Raw genomic sequence first — 17,643 nt, 5'->3', positions numbered from 1 at the left:
CAACAGCACAGATTACAACAATTGCTTTCATAGCTGCATTGTATTCGAATTTGTTGTACTTTATTGTGCTTTCCCGTGGCTTTGTTTGCCCACTTTGCGCCGTTCGGGCTCTTTACGCGCATTTTCTTGCGGCCACTCTCGCGCGGGTATTGAATGAAACGCTTTGGAGCACTTTGCTTGGCGTTTTTCGGATTAGCTGCCCATTTTGTAAAACTACAGACACACATACATACATACATTGTTGTGTGTGTATGTGCTCAACGAATGAACTGCTCTACAATCGATTTTGAATGTGTTAGCCTCAACTCTTTCTTCGATTCGCTTCAACGCCACTGAAAGTGTGCGTCGCCGCTTGATCTTTTTATCTCAAAAATATGTATTTGTATTTATTTATCTTTCTGTTATTGTTTGTCCAAATGTTTGCATGGCTTGCTACAAATTTTCTTATGTTAGCTTTGTTGCAGTGACTTTTTCGTTGTTGTTATTTCCCATTGATGATTATGCAGATTGGTTATTTGTTCGAAATTTTCTGCTTGTTTTTCCTTTTTGGGCCAACAAATTTGTACATAAATCTGTATGTATGTGGACACTTATGTACTTAGTTTCTTTTTTTTGTAATTTGTTTGCACAAGTTTTTAACCAAAAAATGTGTGAATGTGCCTCTTATTTGTTTGTTTGTATGGCATTAAAGTTTGATACATATGTCTATGTGTAGGTAAATTCCTAATATGCATCCATTTCTGTCATTCTTTATTTGACAAATACTCGTAGAGAAAATTTTCTGAAATGACAAAACGCACTTAAGTGGCTCGTTAATGCCAGGAAGCGGTTTCTGATTTCGAGTGCGATTTTTCTACCAACGTATTTGCCGAAACGTTTTTGGAACTGGATGAGTAGAATGAAGGCAGCATGAATGCTTTGGAACTTGAGTCGTGGATTATTCATAATTGACTCCCTACAATCGTTCAAGCATAAATTGATATATCTTACAAACACTGGCCTGAAGTACTGGCCACTAAAGCCTAGAAGAAATCCAACTCCTCTACGAGCTACTAGCTTCGAGTAGAACACACAAAAGCAACCACATATCACCTCCAATTTCCGAATAGGCTTTGTGCGTATAAAACAATTCATCACCAAGGCAAAGCCAATTTTACACATCTCGTTTTCAGCGGTCCAATCGATACTCCCTACCATCAAAGGCTTTAAAGCAATCAACCTCTGTTTTGGTATTTTAGACATGTTAGTGCATGTTCAGGGTAGGCTTAGGGCGTCACGGTGGTCTAGAATTTTCAAAAAATGTTTTTTTTTTGTTTTAATATTTCGAAAGTACATGCTTTCAAGAATATACTGTCAAACTCTTGGAAGGATATTCCCAGTATTTTCGATTCTACAGCCGTTTTAGCAAGTAGAGTCTCAGATTCGTCACTTGGCGGCATTAATGGTCGCATTATCCCCTCTCAAACTCAATTATGGAGTTATATACAATTAGAAGGCCGAAAAAAAGCGAATTTACAAGAATTTTTTCTGAGAAAACTTTTAAAAATATTGATTTGAAAATATGTACGCATATTATGTTATCTTTAAACTGCATTTTACGACTTAGTATTAGTAAAAATATTTATTTGGAAAGGAGCTACAGCTGATCTCCGAGAGCTGCTCTCAAAAAAGATGTTTTGCGGTGACCACCATATCTCTGAACTGGATCCTCTGAAATTAAAAGCCAAACAGATTTCGTTCAAGTAATGTTAAATCTACCTTGGGAGCATAATTTCAAAAAACGGGCAGACACACAAAACTGAAAATATTTGGTGACAACGTGAAGTCGGTAGTTCTGCATGGATGTGAAACATGGAACTTAACAACAAGCATATCACAATCATTGTAATCCTTTCTAAGCCGTTGCCTACGAAAGATAACGCGGATATTGTGGCCTGATATTATAAGTAACCATGATATTTGGGCGGCTACCGGGCGACAAGTAGCAGCAGAGGCGGACAGAGCAGGCCGCTCCTGGAGCCAAATTAAAATTCTAGCTCTAAACTAACGAATTTATAACTTGTTTATTGAGACCCTATGTCTCATCTAGGAACTATGGGAAAAGATATATATATATATATATTGTATATTTTTTTTAATCTAGTAATTAAGCGAAGGAATAAGCAAAATAAATTTTTTTGATGGTGTTCTCAAAAAAAAAAAAAATCGATTGTTTATAAAAAAATTATTACCGGTGCGAAAAAATCTGCGATTAATTACTAGAAAATATATTTAGGAAGCTCGTGTTAAAATTTGAGACCAATCGGTTTAGACGTTTTCGAGTAATGTTGGTCACCGACGTTGAAAACAGCATTTTGAGAAAAACGCGCTGCCGCTCCGGCCTTGTATTATTCTTTCAAGCACTCTGAAACGCCGTTTCAAATTTGCGTGTAACTTCGAAAATATTCACCGAAACGATATTAAATTTTCTGTGAGTACTCTTAATTATATGCACATTAACAAAAAAAAATCAATTTTTTGAAAATTCTAACTGTATCTGTATTCTACCTTACCTCAAAACTATTTTTTTTTCGTCCTGTTGTTGTCAAAAAAAAAAAAATATCAACCGAATCGTCTGAAATTTTAATACGTTGTTTTCATCATCAAGGACTATCACCCTCATATTATTATTTCAATTATTTCGCACTTTTATAGATAAAAAATCTGAAAAAAATCCGACTTTGGAGTGTAAAATTCAAAACCGCGCCATTTTGTCAAATTTGTGTTTTCTTATTCTAGTACGGGGCATAGTTACAATCATAGTGGGTAATAATGTTTTTGGTTTTTGTGTTTTAGATAAATAGAAGAGCCAAAATGGACAACACTGTCCAGGTCTAATTTTTAGAGGTGGTCAACTTCAGCGCCATTTTTATAATTATTGAAAATAAAAAAAAATGTTTTGTTTTTTCATTTTTGTATGTAAGAGATGTTAAATAAAAAGCCTAAAAAATTTTAATATCGTTTTTCATTTTCCTTATTTTCCATATACCCCCTATGATAAAAAAGGTGATCCGATTGGATATATTTCTTCTAATAGGGTGCTTTTTGATATATTACGCCTGTCTACTGGCGAACTAAACATACAATTTTTTCAATATTCTCTTACGTTTCAACATGGAAAGACTTAGGCCTCAACAACGTAATCATACAAATGTATTACGAAAACCGACGCTCTGTGAAAAGTGTTCATCGCGCGCTCAGGCCAACTTATGGTGTACATAACCGTCCTGCCGATCGTACAAATAGGCAAACCATCGGCAAAATTGAGAATGATTTTACATTATTGGGTGATACTCGACAGATAGGACCAAATGAGAGTTTTGTCGCAGACTCGTAAGAATCGATTCGGTTCCGATCTGACCAACTTGGCCTGTCATACGGCATAACTTGGGCGATTTTACGCAAATATCTTGAAACCGTATAAAATACAGCTAGTCCAAGATTTGTACCTGGCCGATTCTCCAAAGTGTCATAATTTCAGCCGTCGGGCACCTGAAAAACTCGCCGAAGGCCCGCATATTGGGACCTGAATTTTTTTCAGCGATCAGGTCCATTCTTAGTTTAATGGCTATGTAAATATAGAAATTTCCATATTTGGGCTATAGATCATCCCGAAGCCATTCAAGAATTACCATTATATCCATTGAAAACAACTGTTTGGTGCGACTTATGGGCTGGAGGAATCGTCAGCCTATATTTCTTCAAAGACGCATATGGCGCCAATGTAAGAGTGGATGGCAAAATCTATCGGCTATTGCGTCATGATAAACTACTCTTTGATGCCGGATTCCGGCAAAATCTAAAACTTCTAAAGACGCAAAAATATTGTTCCAAGGGCTCAGCGTGGCCATCCTCCAGCTTCTGTAATGGTTTGGTGGCTGTGTCTTGTAAAGGTGTAACATCTCTTCATTTCTGCCAAAAATGAGTTAAGATCGGGGCAAAAGTGTACCAGGATATTGTCTTAGAAAGCGTGGTAAAGCAGTTGAGCAGAATTTTCTTCAATGAAATCAATGGAGAGCGTTGGATCTTCCAGCAAGATTCGGCTCCAGCCCATAAGGCAAACAAAAAATCCAGCAGTGACTAAAAACAACATTCCTGGGTTCATAGCTACAGAATATTGGCCATCCGGAATGTCAGAATTAGAGAACGTGGAAATTAGAGCACGCGATCTCCACAACATTTGTTTTCAACAAGACGGTGCTACTTGCCACACAAGGCGTGAAACAATGGATCTACTGCACCGTCGTTTCGATGAGCAATTTACCTCTTTCCCCTCAGGCCAGTCAGACCAGATTGGCCACCAAGACCGTGTGATATCACACCTTTGGACTTTTGTTTGTGGATGTATGCAAAATCTAAATACTTTGTGGATAAACCAGCTTCGATTAAGAAACCAACGTCAGTAAAATTCTCCATGCGATACCGATCGAAGTCTTCCAACGGGACAAAAATAGTGTTCGCGTCGAATTACGGCGCAGTTGCGGTCAACATTTGAAAGTGATTATCTTAAAAAAATAAATAAAATAAGTGTCATGAGTGGTGACAAGTTGCCCAAACAACTTGAATTTTAATTTTTTTTTCAACTTAAAATCCGATTCCTCTAAATTGATTACCCTTTATAAAGTGATGCAAAGTTAATAATTCAATATATTTTTGAATAGCTGTTTCAGTAAATTACAATGAGAAATGATTTTGAGTGACGGAAATCTGAACTATATTTTGACTTTAACGAGCTTCATTGCTTGTCGGTTTGTGTACTGGTACTTCACAAGTATCAAATCTGATTAACATACGACGCCTCCTTACAAAAATCATAAATTTTCCGATAGGATGATTCCTTTTGTGCCAACTTGTACATAGCTTTGCACGCTATTACAATTACCTGCAGCCGGCTCCCTAAGGAATATTCTCAGGGATTGAACAAGCGGCTTAATGAGGAGTTCTTGGTTCACAGCAGCATTTGCTGGTAAGGCTGGTTCTACGCTAAATTTTACGGTTTCTTCTATTTACTATCGCGTACATCCTTTCTTGGGTGCTCACCTGAGCTCATCTTCCAATTTGTGATATGCGCATTGCTGTTCTTCCTTAAATGGAGGGACTTACAGTTTTAAGCAAGCTCCGAGCGGCAGATGGAGTTGAATGCAGTTTTTTATGAGGAGCTTTTTCATGGCAGAAATACACTTGGAGGTATGTCATTGCCTACCGAGGGGTGAACGCCGTTAAAAAACTATTTTTCTATCAATTGGCGTTGAAGGGAAACCAAATAAAGAAGCCCAAACAGCCCCACCTAATAACGTAAAATACTCTGCAATCTGTAAAATCGGTATTCTGCGATGTTAACAAATCATTTTGAATTTGTATGCCATTCAGTTTATTCTTGTAGAAATGCGTTAAATTACCAATTTATGCAAAAGCAAACATACAATCGTGCCATTAACAAAACTTGTCTCTATCCAAAATGTTCAGTGCGTAATTGTGACTTACCAGTAACAGACGTGAAATCCCTGTAATGACTTCGCCACATGGGTCTGCAACAAGTAGTGTAAAAATAGTCATACGCTCACCAGTTCATTCGTCGACAAACTTGCTGTTGGCAACTGGCCAAGCGTTAATTGTCATTGCGTAGTGAGCTGCTGAAGTAGGAAGGTAAAATAAAGAAGAGGAGGACCGAGTAACCAACTTAGCAAGCAACTCAATTAAATAGCAAGTAAAGATAAGAAAACATTTTTTGTAAATACATTTATTTATGTAAGAGCATACTTCCGCCTCTTTTTTTCTTCTTGCTGAGCGCTAGGCCGACAGACACAGACGTATAGTCTGTGGAGGTCAACGGGACCACCCAAAAATTTTGCCATACCAGCGTGACGCGGTAGGAGCTGGGCAGCAACATGACAGGGCAGAAAAGGTATGAAAACAGCGAACACTTAAGATAGACTCGGAAATATTTATATACATTAAATGAAATGGATCACAAGCTGGGTATGCATATACGGCATGCAACCTCATGTTGTTTTGTCTTCCTTTGTGTGCCGTGCAGAAAAGAAAAGGCAAACAATCGAAAGGTGCATTTTGGCAACCAACTGGGTCGAAATAGTGGCAGTAACACGCATACATGCGTACGTATGCGTGTATGGGGAACGAAATAAGACATTAACACGGCACACACACGGTTTTTATAAGCAGTCTGTAAGTATGTATGTACGTAATGGGTGTGTGTGGGATAACAAAGTGGCAAATGCATTCATAAAGGTGATATAAGTGTTGGCTGTACTTATTGCCCTCGACACGTGAAATGATAACTTCTTTAGTGCAATTTCACAACCTTGAAAGCAAGGGAAATGCTGAATTGTCTAGAGTGACTCACTGAGTGTCTAGAGTGCCACTGAATGCTGATAGTTTGTGGAATCGTCACCCACGTGGCTGACAAATTACACAGGCCGATAGCCCTAGATGCTAGTTGTCTTACCACTGTAATGTAATTATTGATAATAATATTTCATATAAATAAATAAATAAATAAATACTTCTTATATGTATGCATTTTTTTTTTTGTTTGCTGTTTTTTTTCGGTAGTGGGTGATTATCGTCAACTGCGTCGAATGGTGTAGCCACTAACACAATCCCTCCTCCTCTTCTAGGGAGACTCCCTTCCTGGAATTACCTTGCATTACTTCGGGTTAGCGCCAGAACGGTGTCCATTAAATAGACCCTAGACATTGAAAATGAAATTTGAAAAGGTCGAGCCAAGAAGCACCAGCAGATTCGGTGGCTCCTAAAATACTCAGGTTAAAAAGTCCATTGTATTTAATGCTCTGAAAAGAGGGTAGATAGTCAAGGGGGGTAGGAGACAAGTATGAGAGAAAGAGATAGAAAAGAATAAAGACAGAGACAAAGGTAGTTAGTCCTGTGAGAATTTTGCAGATTCTTTGGCAAATCTGTAAATATCCTCCAGTTTTAGAGAACGAATATTACTCATTTTCACGACAACGCAACCCAAAACTCGTAGCCGCGCTCTAGGATATTCACAAAAGTTTTCAGTGCTATCCGCCTCCTCCAAGCACGACATGCGCATTGGGTCTTCAATGATTCCAATGGTGGTCATATGCTGACCCCATGGGTTGTGTTCTTTAATGATACCGACCATCAACCGAACGTCTTTCCTTCCAAGTTTTAGTAGAAAATTTGACAGTTTTCTGTTCGGAACATCGAAACATTCACCGGAATATCGCTCTTTATGTAAGTTGCATACATAATCGCTGATCCAATTCGTGATTCCTGCGGAGCTGATTCCGATATTGGCGCTGGTTCTTGTGAGGGAACCGCCGATCGACGGTTGGCCAATTCATCGGCAATTTCGTTTCCTTGAACACCGGAGTGTCCTGGAACCCATACAAGTGCAAGCCTGTTTTGTTTTGCGACAGAATTAAACTTCTTCTTACATTCTCGAACAATCTTTGAGGTTTGTTCTCCAGGGCCTTCCGTGCAGCCTGACTGTCACTGAAAACTCCAATATGTTTCCCGCTCCATCTTCTCTCGATTATCCATTTCTAAACACGCAAAAAATGTTGTGCCAAGGGTTCAGCGTGGCCACCGTGCAGTCTCCGTAATGGCGGGAGTGTGGGGAGTGCCTTGTAAAGGCGTTACATCTCTTCATTTCTGCGAAAAAGGGGTTAAGACCGAGGCAAAAGTGTACCAGGTGGATGTCTTAGAAGGTGTGGTAAAGCAGTTGAGCAGTACTTTCTTCAATGGAGAGCGTTGGATCTTCGAGCAAAATACCGCTTCAGCTCATAAGGCAAGAACCACCCAGCAGTGGGTAAAAAACAATATTCCTGTGTTCACAGGTGTGAAGATTCGCCGTCTGGAAGTCCAGATCTGAATCCATTGGACTACATTTTATGGTCAGAATTGGAAAATGTGGCTTGTTGAAGACCTCAAAGAAATTTGGAGAATCTCAAACAATCTAAAAGCCGGTAACTTTGCGCAAAGTGCAAAGAAAAAGCCGCAATGAGATGAGGCTCAGTTCCACCCCTTAACACTTAAAACTTTTTTATGGGTCTTAATCTAGAGTATATGAACCTTGAAGACAGGCGCTTAACCTCGGCGCTAGACATTACTCTCAACTACTTCAGTTTGGTAGCTCAAAGCCATAAAACTTGCTCTTGAACAAAAAGCGGTAAATCTTTTTTTTTGTTTGGGTTAATACTATAGCATTCTATCAGACTACCAAGCTACCCAAGGAGTATCTTACAGTGTCGCCAATCTCCTAATGAGATGGCCAAAGAATATCGTAGTATCTTATGCTGGTGGTTACAGGCCACAGATATATACCAGGGAACTGGAAAGCTGACCAACTTTCAAGAGAAAATACCTGTATGCCAAACATGAGTAATTTTGTGGTGTTACCTCTCGCAACTTGAAAGTTTCTCATTAAGGACGCACTAATCAGTTCTGTAAATCAAAGATGGATTAGCGTCAATACGTGTGAAATTGCTAGGCAAGCATGGCCAAGGCTAAATCTACGTCTGTCCAAGAGTATTATAAAATTGAGTAGACTTCAAATTAGGACCTTAGTAGAGGCCCTCAGGATATTGTCTCATAGGAAATCATGCAAGGAGATTAGGCGTTTACATGCATGACTTCTGTCGTAGCTGCAGGAATGAGGAGGAGTTGGAAACAATTCAATACCTGTTTTGCATATGCCCAGCTCTAGCGAGATGCAGGAACAGATATTTAAGATCCTACTTCTTAACGTATATAGATGATCTATACAATTTAAGTATCAACAACCTTTTACGCTTTGTCAAAAACTCTGGATGGTTCAATATGGAAAGGGAAATGTAGCCCAGACCCCGCGGCTCACAACGGACCCAATTCGTCCCAATTGTCGCTATGTGCGAAACGGCTGCCAAACCTATCCTATCCTAATACTCTATTTTCGGACTCAGCTATCGATTTAACATAGAAAACGGATAGTTTGGATCGTGCATCTTTTTGGCTTTAAACAGGTAGGGGAGAATTTTTCATTCTATTTCTCTTTTGTCTGAAAAAATATTGCCATTTGAAAATTTTTATTACATATATTTTTCTTCGAAACTTCAATACTATACGGGGCTTCAAATACTCGATCTCAAAAAATATGGCTTTACAAGTTTCGACTGCACTTTAAGTCTAGAAATAATACTTTTTCAATGTCTCCAACCTGTTTTTTCATTCTAAAAAACAGAGCACATCGATTTCCTTTCGACTTTCGAACAAGAAATTTCTATCAATTTACAACCGCCATTCGCATTAGTAGTGCCTATGGCCAACTTCAATCCCGGCGAGCAGCTCACAGCTGCTTTGGCGTAGCCCCAATTAAAGTATCATATCGGCGTAATTTGACGACAAATACCCACATTGCGGTCAGCCTCATTAAATATTTGAACGAATTATTGCACGCACTTTGTCATACATTTTAATTTCGCTCATTTATACTCGCCTGAGAACGAGTGCAATGTGGCAATGTGGCGGCTGCGATTTACCTGTCTTGCCGTGCCGCATGCTGCACGCTTCACACACTGTGTGGCAATCGAACAATGCATGTGGCATGGACCAGCACAATGTGGCTGTGGTATGTACGCATGCGAACGAGTACGAGTACAAGTTAATTCCAATTATTACTTTTTAGTTAAAAAAAGTAAATTATCTTCTGTTCGAAGACGTTGTTCTTTATTTGAACACTTTATTGGAACTGAACTTATTAATTAATTTTACAATAATGAAACTTAAGAGCTAAAGTGCAATTCAGCAATTTTATTTTTTTGTTTATTCTTATTTTCTATTTTGCAACAACCAGCTTTTAATATCAATTCCTGAATTGGCACAATTTTTATTGTTAATAATAACTTCCGTCGACTGGTAAACAATTCCCCAGAATCGACATAACTTCCGCCAACTGGCAAGAATTGGCACAATTTGTTTGCTGAGCTTGTAATATTAATTTAGCAATAACTCCCGTTAACTCTTCCACCCTTAAATGCGTTCGTCCACGAGCGCTCTAAAAGTAAGGTAGATTATGTAATCTTGCTGTTGATGTTGGACTAATGTCTTTTGGGGCTGGTATCTCTGTTTCGGGATTCACGATTACTGTGGTTAATAATTTTTTATTTTTTGCTTTCCTAATAGCCAAAAGTGTTAAACTAAGTGTAATAAGAAAAGCAATAAAGATAGTAGCATTAGATACCCATGTTTCTCTTCGTATTCTATGAATTATTTTTATGTTCTTTAAATGTAGTTCTTGAAGTGACTCTAGAGATAATAGGTTAAGTCTCTTCTCTTCTATTGGAGATTCTTGTATTATGGCGGGTATAGGCGTCATATAAGATGCTTCCAGATTCTTATATACTTTTTCGTTGATTTTTATTGTAGTGTTGTCAAATCTTATAAGGAAGGTTCCACTTAGCTCATATCTCATGGATTCTGTTCTTATAGTTTCGTTTACATTATTGAGAAGAATAAGTCCTTCTGATATTTCTTCAATGCGTTGAACATGGTGAATATTACTGGTTGTGCAAGTTGGTCTTTGATTAGCCATGATATTTTTAATACATTTATCTTTACTTAGATCTATAATTTGATTTCTTTTACAAATTTCAATTTTATTATATTTTAAGCAATTATTATTTATTGCATATATTTCGTTTTCACCTACAAACATTTGTTTAAAAGTTAAATTTATAATATAATCATTTTTAATGATTGGTTTTACAATAATATTATTATATAAAATAGGATTTGTCAAAGGAATTTTAATTATGTATAAGAGGTTTGTGTTATTACTTAATATATTAACATTTGCCAATTCTAAAGCTTCCTCTATATTGTTAAAGGGCATGTTTTCTTTTTTCAATTTTTCTATAGCAATAGTCATCTCTTCTTTATTTAATAGGAATGAATTTATAATGTTATTTTTAGCCCATTGTATGGCATACTTTATATTAACAATTGTTTCTTTTATCAATCTTACTTTATTTCTTAAAATTTCTATTTCTTCATTAATAAATGCTTCGTCCTTTCTTATTGCATTTGAAAAATCATTTACCAAGCCTGTAATGTTGTTCAGTCTGTTAGCGAAATCCGTATTTATTATCATTTGCTTCTCAGTATTGTCAGCTATTTCGTTTAGTGTCTTATAAATAAGTTCAGCGTCATCATGGTCGGGTGATCCTGCAATGAGCTTCCAAATTTTTCCTAAAGTATCTATTGATCTGACGTTCCTTTGTGGTGTCATGATCCTAAGAGTCGCCAACAGATCCAAGCTTTGATTTAGTTCAAGATACATGGTTGGATATAATGGATTTGTCTTTAAAATATTTTTATCGACGTATTTTTTTGTGTTATACAAACAGTCATAATATGATTCAAGATTAATTGGATGTATGAATTTAAAACTTCCGTCCTGAATTTTCCCGTAGCCGTTGGCTATAGTTACAACGTAGGAGTCAGTGTAGTTATGTATTTGAACCTCTGCTCTCAGCATTGGCAACAGAAATCTAAAAAGCCAAAATTAAAATATAAGTTTATTCTTTCTTTGCCTTTTGTCTATCCTAGCTCTTTATAAGATCTTTATGTACAATTCTGTTTGATTCTGTTAACACAGTACTTTTTCTGTTTTCTAAAACGATTTCCTCCTTATATCGAGGTGACAATTTCGTACCCAGTCTTCTATTGATCCTAACATATATTTTTTTGTCCTTTTGGATAATCTTTAAATGGTTTTCTGCTTTTGTTATGAACCCTAATATCTTTCTCTTGTTTTTTTACAATTGCCACTATATTCTCTCTCCTAGCTCTTTCATATTGCTCTGGACTAGTAGATACTCTTCTTCCAAAGAAAAGTTCGATTGGCTTTTTTCCCGTAGTGGAGTGAATGGTGTAGTTGTACTCATAGACTGCTCTATCTAACAATTCTTCAAAGTTTCTATGTTTTTTCTCTGTTTTTAAACAACGCATAATTTCTCCTAAGGTCGAATGGAAACGCTCCACCTGTCCGTTTACTGAACTCTTGTATGGTGGAGTTTTGTATATTAGTATGTTTAGTTGGTCTTCTAGCATAAATTGGATTGAATCGGAATTTAGTGATTTTTCGTTGTCTAGCACAACAATTCTAGGTACTCCAAAATTAAAAAGTATTTTCCTCAGTGGTTCCCGAATATCCCCGATTGATCTTGATTTTATGGGCGTTGCCTGAACATACTTTGTGAGTTTATCTATCGCAGTGAGTATAAAGTTTTTTTCGGTAGTCCAAATATCTACATGAAGTATTTCTCCCGCATATTGAGGAACTGGAGTTGGTGATATATTGAATTTATTAGGATGACGGTCATATTTGGCTTCTTTACATATTTTACACTGGCTTATTATTCTGTTAAGTTTTTCACTCATTTTTGGAAAGTAGAAAGTTTCTATCAGCTGCATTTTATTCTCCCTAGCATTACGGTGTGCTCTATTATGAACTCTGATTATCTCTTCTTCCTGCCTTTCAGTGTCAGTTAAATCTTCTACTTTTGTCTGCGTATGTCTGACCCTATACTTTAAAAAATGAAGTGGATATATCGCCTGAATTCTCCCCAGTATACCCTCACAAGTAAACAACCCGTTTACAATAGATGGATTAAGGTATTTCTTCAGGATCCTTACTAATTCATCATCTGTGAAATTTGGAGCTGTTATAATATGTCTATGGTATGTTGGAAATGGTAACTTAAATTGGTATTCATTTGACTGGCCTAAAAGAATTAAAATTTGATTCTTAAATGCGTTAATAGGGCATTCCACTGAAGGAATCAGGTTTTCGCCTGAACTTTCATCACTATGTACCGTGGCTGTTAAAACATTTACATCTGCATCCCTATTACATGGAGGCCTCGAAAGGGCATCTGCTACCACATTACCCTTTCCGGGTTTATAATGGAGTTCGTAGTTGTACTCCTCCAGTATTGCTTTCCAACGCTTCATTTTTGCGTTGTTATTTTTATTGCTTAAAGCGTACGTGAGAGGCTGATGATCGGTATATATGATTACCTTAGCGCGACCATACAAATAGTTCCTGAGCTGATTTAAAGACCAAATAATGGCCAACATTTCCCTTTCATTGGCCGCATAGTTTTCTTCGGTCTTATTGAGGGATCTTGAAATGAAAGTGATTGGCCTATTTTCCTGGCTAAGAACGGCTCCTATAGCGTAGCTAGACGCATCAGTTGTAAGTTCAAAAGTTTTATTAAAGTCTGGGAATGTCAAGATCACGTCCCTCGATGACAGTATAGCCTTCAGTTTATCAAAAGCTTCTCTTGCAGACATATCGAGTTCTATCTTTTTTTTGCTGGATTGGTTTCGGGACACACGACCCTCTTCCCCTCTTAAAAGGTTTGTCAGAGGTTTTGCTATTTTAGCATAATCCTTGACAAAACGGCGGTAATAACCGGACAAACCAAGAAAAGATCGAAGGTCTTTCAATGTATTGGGATAGGGAAAATTTACTATGGCCTCTACTTTTTTCGGGTTTGACTGTACCCCTTCCTGGGAAACGACAAATCCTAGAAATTCTACCTTGGTTTTAAAAAACTCACATTTGTCAAGCTGAACTTTCATGTTAGCTTGATGTAAGGTTTGAAAAATCTTATTGATATCACTGCTATGTTGATCCTCACTAGGGCTGAAAATGATTATGTCATCAATGTAGACATAACACCTAACTCCAATATGAGGGCGCAGAATTTCATCCAGTGCACGCTGAAATATTGCCGGTGCATTCTTGAGTCCAAATGGTAACCGAGTGAACTCGTATTTACCATTATTAATGGAGAATGCTGTTTTTTCTATATCCTTTGGCCGTAATGGTATTTGGTGAAAGCCACTTTTCAAATCTAACACTGTAAAATATTTACTTCTTCCCAATTGTGCTAGTACCTCATTGATTTCTGGTAAAGGGTATTTATCCGCTATGGTAATTGCATTTAACTTACGATAGTCGATGACCATACGAAATTTCTTTTCCCCACTAGCGTCAATTTTTTTTGGAACAATCCACACCGGTGAATTGTATGGGGATTTTGATGGCCTAATAATTCCATCTTCCAATAAAGCTCTCACCTGATCTTCTATTTCGTCTTTCAAGCCCATAGGATAAGGGTATGTCTTAGAGTAAATTGGGTCATCAGTCTTCGTCCGAATTTCTCCTATTATTTTTGTGGTATAAGTTAGTTTTTCGTCCGGAGTAGAAAAAAGATTAGCGTAAGTCGATACAGCTTTATTAAGCATGGCTTTTTGTCGTTGTGTCATGTGGTTAGTCCGAATTGAAGTCATATTAATGCTATCTGTTGGAAATTGTTTCAAAAAAATTTTCTTATCGTTTCCTAATTTCATATAGTTATGTTTGGTATAAATTATGGCGTCAAAGGTTTTGAGAGTGTCATTACCAAGGATGCCATGAAAAGTCCTTAGTTCTGGAAGTAAAAAAAACTTAATTGGTAAGTCCGTTCTTCCGAATAATGTGGCGTTCGTGTGAAATTTAATGTCTACTTTACCTGCAATTGAATTTGCATAAAAGTTTTTTTTGTTTGGAATGGGATTTTTTACAAGATCTGGTCGTATATAATTTTTGTTCGAGCCCGTATCGATTAGAATTTTAAGGATTTGTCCGTTGTCCCTCTTACACTCAAAATATGGAAGAGTGGACGAATTTAATCTAAAAAATGAATCTCGTCAACGTTGTCATAGTCGTAATCATGTAATGTTTGTTCGTGAGAAATGTCTTCTGTTGGTTCCTGGTAAATTTCGTCCGTGTCCTGCTTTTCCGTAGTATGGTCAATCTCGGCTCTTAAGTGAAAGTTTCTGCTTTGTTTCCGGGCTTCTGTATTCTGTAGTGGTGGTGGTCGTTTGCCAAGGAATCCATTGTTTGAAGGTCTGTTCATGTAATTAATATTTTTCGTCCTAATACTTTGGTCCACGTCCATGGGCTCAGGCCTTGGTGGTGGTTTCGGTGCAAAAGGTCGTGGTGGTATATAATTTTGATATTGGTTATATTTAGGAATAGCACCTTGATGCTGATAATTTCTCTGTCCTTGGTTGAACATATCTCTTTCTTGAATTGTATCTGGAATTCTATTAGGTCGAGGTGGCGATGGAATGTATGCCAACTCAGGATGAAAATTATTCTGATTTCGTAAAGCAGATTGATTTCGTGAAGAATAAGAAGGAAGTTGGTGTCGCGAAGAATATAGAGTAGATTGATTCCTTGAAGGAATGGTACTAAAGTTCCTATTTGATCTCAAGTTATGAGCATAATTTGTCCTAAAATTCTGGTTCTCTAACTTTAAACATAAATGCAAAGCATTGGGCAAATCTGTAGGTTCCTTTATTGCGAGAAGTCTTGGTAAATCGCCTTTTAGGCCTCGAACAAAGGTGTCCAAAGCTTTGTCCCTATACGTCTGAGTAAGTAGACACATAGATTCATGTCCTACATCCATTGAACTTATTTTATTTAATATCAAGGACAAATGATTATACACTCTTTGATAAAAATCTTGTATTGTTTCTGCACCTTGAATCAGAGAAGTCATCTGATATTCCAAAGTGCTGACGTCCCTCTTGTCTGCATAATGCATAGTAAGGCAACGTGAGATACTGTCCCAGTTGAGAGGTGTGTTATATGACTCAAGTATGGCGTCCGCATTGCCAATGACCTTATTCCTTATAGTATTCAATATGCCAAAATACTTTGGTGTACCCTTAAGATGTTGGTATATGCCTAGTATTCTATCAACAGATTTTCTCCAGGAACTGTATTCCCCTGGTTGACCAGAAAAGTCCCTAAGACATCTAACGACGTCTGGTATCTTATCCAAGTCACTCAAAGTTCCCCTGTGTTGAGGGTCAATCACTTGATCCTGATTAATTTGAGCAGCAGAAATCCTAGCCTGCTCCTGAAGAGTCTCAGTTATTATCCTCCTAATTTCTTGTTGTAATTCCGCCATATTAACTCCCTGATTCTGTGGCGCATTCAAGACAGCTGGCCTAACAAGGTTGTTTGGGTTTGACATTATTAAATTTAACAAGGACCTCACTATGTTCGTCAAAAAAAAATTTTTCCGTAAAAAAATGTTTTTGCAGAACTTATTTGTAATTTGTATGCGAATGAGTTAAAAGGTTTCTCGAACAGGCACAAATATACAAAACAACAAAACAAACGAGGCAAACAAACACATAAGAACTTCAATGAAAATAAATTTGCATGCTATTGATTGTAATCTTCTTGTAAATTTCAGTTATAAATTTTAATTTCTTTATTTTTGAATAATAACAAAAATTTTACTTCATATTAATATTTCGTTAATTAATTTTTTTAATTTTATAATATTCTTTTTTTTTTTAAATAACTTTATATATTTTATTTGTATTTATTATTTAATTTATATTCACTTTTATCAAAAAACAGTTTTTGAACTTATCTTTTTCTTTGTTTTAATTAATTTCTTCAATAATAATATTTTAATTCACTTTCTTTTTTTTTTCAAAAAACAACTTTTTAATTTTCTTTTCCTTTTTTTTTATATACTTAAATTTAAACTTACAATAACATCAGCATCGCGTTCTCCTAATTGGTGATTAGTTGGTGACTCCAGTTGTTCCTTTTTATCCCACGAACGGGTGACTCAGGCCTTCGGTACACACTTCACAAGAAAAGGACGGCGATGGGTTAGTGGTGTTGTTCTTTGGAACCCAGTCAGGAACAAATTTTTAAGTGTAGTCGGATGTAATGGCTCCTATGGAGGTTTTTATTTTACACACTCACTTTTTAATTTCTTTTTAAAAAATTACTATTTTTTTAATACGATTATCCTGCTGGGCCCCACGTTGGGCGCCAGTTAATTCCAATTATTACTTTTTAGTTAAAAAAAGTAAATTATCTTCTGTTCGAAGACGTTGTTCTTTATTTGAACACTTTATTGGAACTGAACTTATTAATTAATTTTACAATAATGAAACTTAAGAGCTAAAGTGCAATTCAGCAATTTTATTTTTTTGTTTATTCTTATTTTCTATTTTGCAACAACCAGCTTTTAATATCAATTCCTGAATTGGCACAATTTTTATTGTTAATAATAACTTCCGTCGACTGGTAAACAATTCCCCAGAATCGACATAACTTCCGCCAACTGGCAAGAATTGGCACAATTTGTTTGCTGAGCTTGTAATATTAATTTAGCAATAACTCCCGTTAACTTACATTAGCAATTACGCTCATTAAACTTAATTACCGCGCCAACCGAACTGTAGTCGCTGTGGCGAGCAAAACGCTCAGCTAACTCAACGAGGATATTGTGCGAAGGCGAATACATTGCGTAGGAAAAAAATAAAAGTACAAAAAAAAACACAGCCACCACCAATAAAGCAACAATGCGTACCGAGATGCAACTAAAACGGCGGCAATGTGTGTCGTTACAGCCGTGTGGTACGTGTGCTTGAGTTGCAGCTTGGCTATTGACAATAAGCGTAACAACTGCCCCTTGTTGGCTGGCTAGTGTCACCGAAGCAGCACCAGCAGATGCGTGCAACTGTTGAATG

This window comes from Anastrepha ludens, chromosome 3, assembly GCF_028408465.1.
Source record: "Anastrepha ludens isolate Willacy chromosome 3, idAnaLude1.1, whole genome shotgun sequence".
Lineage (NCBI taxonomy): Eukaryota > Metazoa > Arthropoda > Insecta > Diptera > Tephritidae > Anastrepha > Anastrepha ludens.
This window is presented reverse-complemented; position numbering follows the sequence as displayed.